This window comes from Rana temporaria, chromosome 12 (genome assembly GCF_905171775.1).
Source record: "Rana temporaria chromosome 12, aRanTem1.1, whole genome shotgun sequence".
NCBI classification, from domain to species: Eukaryota; Metazoa; Chordata; class Amphibia; order Anura; family Ranidae; genus Rana; species Rana temporaria.
Window position 1 is genome coordinate 66,983,027 of NC_053500.1, and position 10,549 is coordinate 66,993,575.

Genomic DNA, 10,549 nt, shown 5'->3' on the forward strand with positions numbered 1-10,549 from the left:
ACAAAACGGGTCGTTCGCGACAAATTCGAGTTACGTTTCACAGACCATAATTCACTGCGGCATCACTGGCTGATGATTGGCCAAGCATGCACTATGACCCGCATGCTTGGCCAATCACAGCTTGCAAAAAACGGCGAGCCATAATTGGCCAAAGCCAGGTTGGCTTTGGCCAATTATGGCTCAGGGGGTTTAGTACACGCCCCACACTATAAAAGGCCACCTGCAGGTCGGCCTTGTGTAGTGTGTTGCGGTGGTTAAGAGAGGACAGAGAGAGTGTCATATTTTGCAGGTAGATAGAGGAGGCAGGCAGGCTAGTCAGTTAATGTTAGTGTGTAGAGGATATATATACATCCCAGGTGTTGTACATATATTTATACACTGTATAGTTTAGCTAGATCAGTTCTTCCTAATTTACTGGCAGGCAGGTGATTGTGCTAGCTGCAGTATTCTTATGTGGTTTATTGCCTGTGTCCTCTGTAGTTTGCACCTAAAGCTACTTGGTGTGTACTGGCCGTGTGCTCTGTAGTTTGCACCTAAAGATTCAAGAGCAGTGATTTTAATGATGCTTAAATAAAAAAATAAAAAAATTCCTTTAAATATTGTACCTGCTGGGTGTCTATAGTATGCCTGTGAAAACATCTTTGAGAACCCGGGTCTTGACCGAGGGAACATGTATCAATGGAAAAAAAAACATTTTAAAAACTTTTTTTCCATTGATTGATACATGTTCCCTGGGGCAAGACCCGGGTTCTCAAAGACGTTTTCACAGGCATTACTATAGACACCCAGCAGGTACAATATTTAAAGGAATTTTTCATTTATTTTTTATTTTATTTAAGCATCATTAAAATTGATTTTTTGAGCTTAATTAGGTGCCAAATGCCCACTGTGAAGTGAGCGTCTAAGCGTTCACTGCTCCTGAAAAAAACGACCGTTTTTAAAACCTTTTTTCCATCAATACATGTTCCCTGGGGCAAGACCCGGGTTCTCAAAGACGTTTTACGACAATAACTTGCATATTAGGCTTTAAAATGAGCACTTTTGAATTCGAACGTTCGAGTCCCATAGACATCAATGGGGTTCTAAACGTTCGGTCCGTTCGAAGGTTCTGGTGCGAACCGAATGGGGGGGTGTTCGGCTCATCCCTAACTCTTAGCACAGTTATGGCATACAATGGGGTGGAGCACTTTGTAAGTTCAGCTGCTCCAGAGCTTAGTAAATGAGAGAATCTCTGCTGACTTCCATCATCCAATAATGTGCAAGTATTTTTTTTATTATTATTATTTTTCTTGCGTATGATTGGGTATTCTTTGCAAAGTGAAGCCTTACCTCATTTACTAAGCTCTGGAGCAACTGCAATTGGTTGGGTAACATGAGAACCCTTTACCCTAAATGGCTAAAATGACAAATTCTCTTTGGTAAGTGGGATAAATACATAAGGCCTCGTACACACGACCGAACATGTCTGCTGAAACTGGTCCGCGGACCAGTTTCCGCGGACATGTTCGGTCGTCTGTACGGCTGACCGGACAATTTTCCGGTGGATCGGACAGGTTTCCAGTGGACAAATGTTTCTTAGCATGCTAAGAAACATGTCCGCTGGAAGCCTGTCCGTCGGACATGTTCGGTCGTCTGTATGACTCACCGGACATGTCCGCTCGGCCGAAAGCCCTCGCATGCGTCGAAGTGATTCGACGCATGCATGGAAGCATTGACCTTCCAGGGTCGCGCACGTCGCCGCGTCATCGTCGTGGCCACGTCACCGTGTTCGCTGTCCGCGGGAAATTTGGTCTGATGGTGTGTACAGCCATCAGACCAAAATCCGCCAGCGGACATGTCCGATGAAAACGGTCCGCGGACCGTTTTCATCGGACATGTCCCGTCGTGTGTACGAGGCCTTAGAGCTCTGACTGCTCCAGATATATAAGGGGCACATCAAAGTTATATGCCTATGTATTACACATCAGGAAACAACCCCACCAATGACAGTGGTAGTGATGTATGGTAGACAACATTTGTAAGGTGAACCCTTGCCAGAAAAATGACATAGTTGCTTATAGATTGATTATATCTTCTAAATAGACCCAAGAGCTGATCCTTGTTTAAATATGGTAATTTATACTTTTCCTCTGTTTCCTAGCACTCTTCAAGTTTAGAGGAGATCCCCTTTGAGATATATAAATCCATGTGGTGGCAGGGTGTTTTCTCTTCTTCTCCGTGACCCAGCTATGTAACTATTTTGCTTTCTTGAGTCCTTTCAATATGGGATTTACAATGTCAGATCCTAATGATAAACAAACTGGTTGGAATGAAAGGAGGAGGGTTTGTTGGAAAATGTTCATATTGTTGAAAACCTACAAGTGTAAAATTTCTGCAATCGCCATAAGCTACATAAAGGAAGCAGTCTTTTTCTTTTTTTTTTTTAAATCATAGGAGAGATTTAACTTTGTCAAAACATTAAAGGTGCAGACCAAGTAAAGAGAAATTTCTGGTATATATATATATATATATATTATTATTATTATACAGGATTCATATAGCGCCAACAGTTTGTGCAGTGCTTTACATCAGGGAAAACAGTACAGTCACAATACAAATCAATACAGGAGGGATCAGAGGGCCCTGCTCGTTAGAGCTTACAATCTAGAAGGGAGGGTCAAGTGGAACAAAGGGTAGTTAGCTGTGGGGTATGATCATATGGACTCAAATGAAAATACAGTTGTTAGGTGAGGGTAGGGTAGGCTTCTTTGAATAGGAGGGTTTTCAGGGATCCTCTAAAAGCTAATAGAGAAGGAAATAGACGGAGAGATTGGGATAAGGAATTCCATAGGCTTGGAGAGGCTCTGGAAAAGTCCTGGAGACGAGCATGGGAGCAGGTGATGAGAGAGCTAGAGAGTAGGAGGTCTTGAGAAGAATGAAGAGAACGATTAGGTTGGTATTTAGAGACTAGGTCATTGATGTATCTGGGGGCAGAGTTGTGGATGGCTTTGTAGGTAATTGTTAGTAGTTTGAATTTAATTTGTTGGGCGAGCGGAAGCCAGTGGAGGGATTGACAGAGAGTAGTAGCAGAGACAGAGCGGTTGGTAAGGTGGATGAGTCTGGCAGCAGCATTCATGATGGACTGAAGGGGGGTTGGAGTATGCAGAGGTAAGCCAATGAGGAGGGAGTTGCAGTAATCGAGGCGAGAGATGACCAGGGAGTGAATTAAGAGTTTTGTGGTGCCATTGGTTAGAAAGGGGCAAGATTTCTACACCTAGGACCTTGGCATGTGGGGACAGGCTGATAGTTGTGCCATCAATTTTGACAGAGAGATCAGGAGAAGAGGCACGTGGGGGAGGGAAAATGATCAGTTCCGTTTTAGATAGATTGAGTTTGAGAAAGTGGTGTGACATCCAAACTGATATATCTGATAGTAAATTAGTTATGTGTGAGGAGAATGAAGGAGTGAGTTGAGGGGTAGAGAAATAGATTTGAGTGTCATCAGCGTAAAGGTGGTATTGGAAGCCGTGGAAGGCTATCAGCTGACCCAGAGATAAGGCGTAGATTGAAAATAGGAGAGGTCCAAAAACAGAACTTTGGGGGACCCAACAGAGAATGGAAGAGGAGAGGAGGAAGTAGAGTTGTAAGTAACGCTGAAGGTGCGGTTGGATAAGTAGGTAGAGAACCAGTGAAGAGTAGAGTCACGGAGACCAAAGGTGTGGAGTTTTTTTAGGAGGAGTGGGTCAACCGCATCGAAGGCGGCAGAGAGGTCCAGGAGTAGGAGCACAGAATAGTGTCCCTTAGTTTTGGCCGTTAGTATATCGTTTGATAGTTTTAGGAGAGCAGTTTCTGTGGAATGTTGAGGACGAAATCCAGACTGAAGGGGATCAAAAAGGCCATTATCAGCAAGGTGGACGCTCAGTCGGTTGTAGACAAGACGTTCAATGAGTTTGAATAAAAAGGGGAGCAAGGAGATGGGGCATAGGTTGTCAAGATTGGATGGGTCCAGTGAGGGCTTTTTAAATATGTGGCTGACTAGTGCATGTTTCAGAGAGTTAGGGAAGATGCCAGAAGAGAGGGAGAGATTGAAGATATGGGTAAGAAAGTGTAGAATAAGGCTAGAGGGTGAACGTAGCATTTGCGAGGGAACAGGATCCAGAGCGCAGGTGGTAAGATGGACGTTAGCAAGTAATTTAGCAACTTCGTCTATAGTAGTGGGGTTGAAAGAGGGAAGTAATGACTGTACCTGTGGGCATGAGGTGTGAAGCGTGGAGGGTATCTGAACAGTAGAGATCTCCTCGCGAATTGTATCAATCTTCTGTTTAAAGTGATTGGCAATCTCCTGGGCGGTGAGTGAGTTAGTGGGCGGAGGCAATGGAGGACAAAGGAGAGAGTTGAAGGTAGAGAAGAGTTGACGGGGACGGGATGATAAGTTTTTAATGAGGGTGATGAAATAGGTCTGCTTGGCAGTGAGGAGGCTGGAATTGTATATTTGGAGGGCAGATTTGTACTGGACGAAGTCTTTCTGGGACTTAGTCTTGCGCCACTGGTGCTCGAGAGCACAGCTGTGTTTTTTCAGACTTATAGTATCATCTGTTTGCCAGGGTTGAAGGGGATGTGGCCTTATTCTGCATGTAGTGAGGGGGGCTAGTCTGTCCAGTGATCCTAGAAGTGAAGTGTTTTAGACAGAAGTGGCTAGATCGGTGCAGGACAGGGGTGCAATTGTGTCATAGAGGTGGTCAGTCACAGAGTATAGAAGAGAAGGGTTGATATGGCGAAGGTTTCTACGAGTAACCATAAGGCGTTTGGAGGGAAAGGAGGCGGAGGAGAGGGAGAGAGTGAAATTAATAAGGTAGTGATCAGAGAGGTGGTAAGGATAGTTGGAGAGATTGCACAGAGTGCATAGGTGGTAAAAGACAAGGTCAAGGGTATTGCCTTCAGAGTGAGTAGGAGCATGTATCCATTGCTTCAGGTCAAAGGAGGAGGTTAGACTGAGAAGTTTGGAAGTTGCAGGAGTGTTGGCATTAGTAGGGATGTTGAAGTCGCCAAGAATGATTGTGGGGATTTCAGAAGAGAGAAAGTAGGGTAGCCAGGCAGAGAAGTCATCAAGAAAGGAGGATACTTGACCAGGGGGCCGGTAGATCACAGCTATCCTTAGAGAAACTGGGGAGAAGAGACGAATGCAATGTGCCTCAAATGAGGAGAGTGACAGAGAGGGAGGTGGGAGAAGTACCTGAAAGGTGCTGTGTGGGGCTAAGAGGATTCCAACACCCCCTCCTTTGTGTCCACTGGATCTGGGGGAGTGAGTCCACAAAAGACCACTGTGGGATAGAGCTGCAGAAGACGCATTGTCGGATTCGTGAAGCCAGGTTTCGGTAATGGCGAGTAGGTTAAATGAGTTGGCGATAAAGAGATTGTGGAGGGAGGTGAGTTTGTTAGACAGAGCAAGCATTCCAAAGGGCGCAAGAGAAAGGGAGTCTGGTCTTGGGAAGAAGAGAAATGGGGACTAAATTGTGTGCATTGCGGCTGCATCCAGAGGGTGTAGGGTAATGGGTGCGTTGAGCACAGTTAGATGAAGGAGGCCCAGGGTTTGGTGATACATCACCAGAGGATAGGAGAAGCAGAAGGGTAAGGGAGGTAATGTGGGAATGAGATTTATATGAGGGGACATGCCCCAGTGATTTGGAGTATTGGGCGTTTGAATCTAAAATTAGCATGAGTTGGTGAGTGCAGTAATAAGGAGAGGACAGAAGTGAGGGTGCTATACAGTATATAGGGTGTGGGGTGGAGAAGAGAGGTGAAGGAAAGACAGTTTAAGGATAGAAGACACAGCTGTCAGAAGGAGTGGTAGACAGTGCATTTTAGAAAGAAGGAGGAAGAGCCAAGTATTCTAAAATATACCTGTAGTGTAAATGTATGTGTGTGTGTGTGTGTATATATATATATATATATATATATATATATATATATAATATCTATACTGTGAGATTGGGGGATCAGACTCCAAGGGTAGATGCGTTTTTCAGTGAGACGCCAATCCCAAACTGGGTTTTTAAGGGCTGGAAGCCCACTTTTATTTAAAAGTAAAGTAAAAAAATAAATAAAAGTAGCCCTCACAGGGGGTTTTCATCATTCCTGTATCTTGGAAATACATCAACAATTCAGCCTCCCGGCTTTCACATTTGCCATCCGGCTGTTCAGGCTTTTAGCTTAGGCCCCAAGTTCTGCTCCTCAGAACTACCAGCTTCTTAGCCATAAGCACACGTCTAGCTTACGTCCTGCTGCAGCTAAGCACACACCTAGCTTATCTCTTGCTGCTCCAACAGTAGTCACCTCTGCCTCCTGCAGAGATGCATCCACTCTGTCTTCTCTCACAGAGCTTTTGGGAGTCACCTGACTCCTCAGCACAGACCTCCTGTCTGTGGGGTGGGGCCCTGAATGCTGCTCAGATCAGCCTTTAAAAACCCAAAACACAGCTGACCAATTAAAGTGGGTAACTAAAGCGCTAGCCAACAGTGAAAATAATAAGTGACCAGTGAAAAAATCAAAATGCTGCTCAAATCTAAATTGTGCTAACAACAAATAAAAGGTATAAAGTGGGAGTGATGAGCGCAAACTGAAAATCTAAAAGTGAATATAAAGACAGTCAGAAGACTGATAACATCTATAGATGAACTAAAAAATGGCAAAACTGTGAACCATAAATTAAAGTCCAAAACATAAAACAAGTGCAACTAGTGCATCAAAACATATGAATAAAGTCCAAAGTGTATAAATCAAGTCAATCAACTTGTGTAAAAGCTTCTGCCCTTGGACATCAATGTAGACAATCTAGATGAGACTTCACAATGATTGAGCTCACAGAGCGCTTACCTCCAGTTAGAGGATAATGCGTGTCAACGAAATCCTCCAAATGCTGGGATGGTATCCAGGAAAGTTCTCTCTAGTCAATGGATAATGCGTGTCCACGAAATCCTCCTAATGCTGGAATGGAATCCAGGAGCGTTCTCTGTGTACAATAGCGGTGCAGGTCCAGGCACAGTGGAGTCAGCTCACAGGCGGCCACAAGTGTTAGCAGGAACAAGAATGAAGATAAAAAACTCTCATCGTGAAGTATGTAAGCACTTTAAGAAATTTAATGAAGATAAAATGTGCTTACATCAAAGAAACGAATAAAAAAGCCAAACAACGGCACTTCCGGTGGACGGTCAGGGTATCGCCTCACTTCCGGTCACGTCTACCCTGACTGTCCACAGGAAGTGCCGTTGTTTGGCTTTTTTATTTGTTTCTTTGATGTAAGCACATTTTATCTTCATTAAATTTCTTAAAGTGCTTACATACTTCACGATGAGAGTTTTTTATCTTCATTCTTGCTCCTGCTAACACTTGTGGCCGCCTGTGAGCTGACTCCACTGTGCCTGGACCTGCACCGCTATTGTACACAGAGAACGCTCCTGGATTCCATTCCAGCATTAGGAGGATTTCGTGGACACGCATTATCCATTGACCGGAGGGAACTTTCCTGGATACCATCCCAGAATTTGGAGGATTTCGTTGACATGCATTATCCTCTAACTGGAGGTAAGCGCTCTGAGCTCAATCATTGTGAAGTCTCATCTAGATTGTCTACATTGATATCCAAGGGCAGAAGCTTTTACACAAGTTAATTGACTTGATTTATACACTTTGGACTTTATTTATATGTTTTGATGCACTAGTTGCACTTGTTTTATGTTTTGGACTTTAATTTATGGTTCACAGTTTTGCCATTTTTTAGTTCATCTATAGATCTTATCAGTCTTCTGACTGTCTTTATATTCACTTTTAGATTTTCAGTTTGCGCTCATCACTCCCACTTTACAGCTGACCAATTAACATGTGTTTCTTTACAGAATCTGTCGTAAAACAGCCATTTCTCACCCAGCACAAGGTCCTATCCTCACATATCCTCCCCCCCTGTTTCGAACCGGAGGGAGGAACACATAGACCTCCCACCACCAATGGGGCACCTCCAGGCCAGCCATAGGCTGCATAGGCCCATGTTTTTGGGTATGTTGCCACCAACACTTCACCGTGGCGCCCCTGTGCCAAATATCAGCAGCAGGAGCGCTAACCTGCCCAACCTTTTCTCTAAAGGGGCACTCCACCCACATTTTCTTCCAGGTGTGCTTCCACCAGCACTTCTTCCTGAACCGTGGGCTCCCACTAATGTCTCTACCCCTTCTATCTGCTGGCCTCAACATCCTTCTTTTTCCTCCCACGGACCAACTCTCCTGGGACTGTTGGGGACCTACTTCCACGGGGGCTGTCAGAGACTGACCACTCTCACTACCTGACTCAACATTAACCAACAACATTTGTTTATCAGGTTCACAAACCCCCATGTGGTTACCTTTGGCAACCAAACCATCTGAGATCAACACACCCTTCTGTGTAACCTCACTGGCACGGTTCCACAAAGGGTTACTCAACTCAACATTGTCATTGGGACCTCTTGTCCCCTTGTTTGCTAGGACAGTGTCTATGAAGGGACCACCTACAGGCAAGCAGCTAATCCCTATGGGACAATCCCGCAGTTTCACATCGCCCCCTGTTGTCCAACACTCCGATAGCAATTGTCCTACCAACGCACATTTTTCCATACCACTCTCTTTAACCACTTCTGTGTCCATTGGTACCTCAACCAATAGCTCAGAATTGTCTGACAGTGCTCTACAGTGCCTCTCACACACAATTTCGTTAGTTACCACTACTGTTATTTCCTGTCAAAGTGTCTCTGGGTACCTCAAACTGCACCTCTTTGCGAGAGATGGACTGAATTCCCACTACTGCCACGTCCATTCCGAGCCCTTCCTTTACATGAGGTCTAGAGGGTGAGACAGTACGCGCGCCATGTACCAACCACTGCTCAGCCGTACCTCTGACCGCACCAGTAGGAATACATCCCATCACATCAGCACATGGAGAGACTTCCACTATGTCTATTATTTCTAACAATTCTCCTGAGCGCCTTCTGCAGCCAACCGCCGCTGGAAGCACTCTCGAGGAGAACTGTGAGACAACCTTACACAAAATTAACCAACAGTACAGCAACCAATTTTCATCAACACTGCCTAACCATGTCTGTACCACCTGTGTCCACCGATTGGTACTACGCAGTACCACGTCACTCCTCTGCTGTGGATACATGCAGGTGTACATTGGAAAGGTTTTCACCAATTGCAACAACATCTCAGTTATTTCTAGGTATGCCACATCTAAACACACAACTCTAGGAATTTTCCCTTTACCAACGATGTGGAGGGGCTCATTTGCTAAAGCATGAGAGGCTGAGTCATTTAAAGAGACCTCTACCTCAGAGGCAACTGACAAAACTTTCGGCTTCCCTTGAGCACTGCAAATCGCATGTGCGACACTCATCCTCTCACTTCCAGCAACACTGAGCGACTCTAAATCGCTATCCATTACCCCCTCATCCTGAAGCTCAACCTTCCTAATCTCTTTGGCTGTGGACAAAACCTCTGTTATGCACGCGCCCTTTTCAGATCCTTCCAACGAGGGAAAGGGTTAACTTCTGCAAAAGCCAACGCACCCGTGTCTACCGGCCCTGCAGTCTCTTCCTTTAGCACAGCAGAAATTGTTTCCACTTCACTGTTATCCACTGAGCCTTCTTTCAATATAGCCAACAAACTTATGGCCCATCTGTCCCAGTCTACATTCTCTATGCTGCCATCAGAGGCACTATGCAGTATGGCTCCAACTGCCAAAGGAGACACAGGACAGAGTGGCTCCACTGCACACACATTTTTAAACACAGCAGGCTGCAATAACATAATTTCACCACATTGCTCAGCTGGCGCTTCATTAAACTCATAAGAACTTTTTCTGCCAGCAGTGAAAGACCGTAGTAACCCATTATTACTACAAGTAATTTAAGACATTTGAGTTTTACCATTTTCCTCATCACCAGGGTCAAGTACCCTCTTATCCATCAGAGCGGCACCACAGTTGTGTGTGTATATATATATATTGTGAGGATGGGACCCTGTGCTGGGTGAGAAATGGCTGCTTTACGCCAAATTCTGGGGAGAAACGCACGTTAATTGGTCAGCTATGGCTTGGGCTTTTTAACTCTGACCTGAACAGCATTCAGGGCCCCACCCCACAGACAGGAGGTCTGTGATAGGAGTCAGGCAACTCCCAAAGCTCTGTGAGAGAAGTCAGAGTGGATGCATCTCTGCAGGAGGCAGAGGTCATTACTGTTGGAGCAGCAAGATATAAGCTAGGTGTGTGCTTAGCTGTAGCAGGACGTAAGCTAGACGTGTGCTTATGTCTAAGAAACTGGTAGTTCTGAGGAGCAGAACTTGGGGCCTAAGCTAAAGGCCTAAAACAGCCGGATGGCAAATGTGAAAGCTGGGAGGCTGAACTGTTGATGTTTTTCCAAGATACAGGAATGGTGGAACCCCCCTGTGTGGGCTGCTATTTGTGTTTGTGAACTTTTAAATAAAAGTGGGCTACCAGGCCCTTAAAAAAACTCAGTCTGGATTGGCATACTCGCTGAAAAAACGTA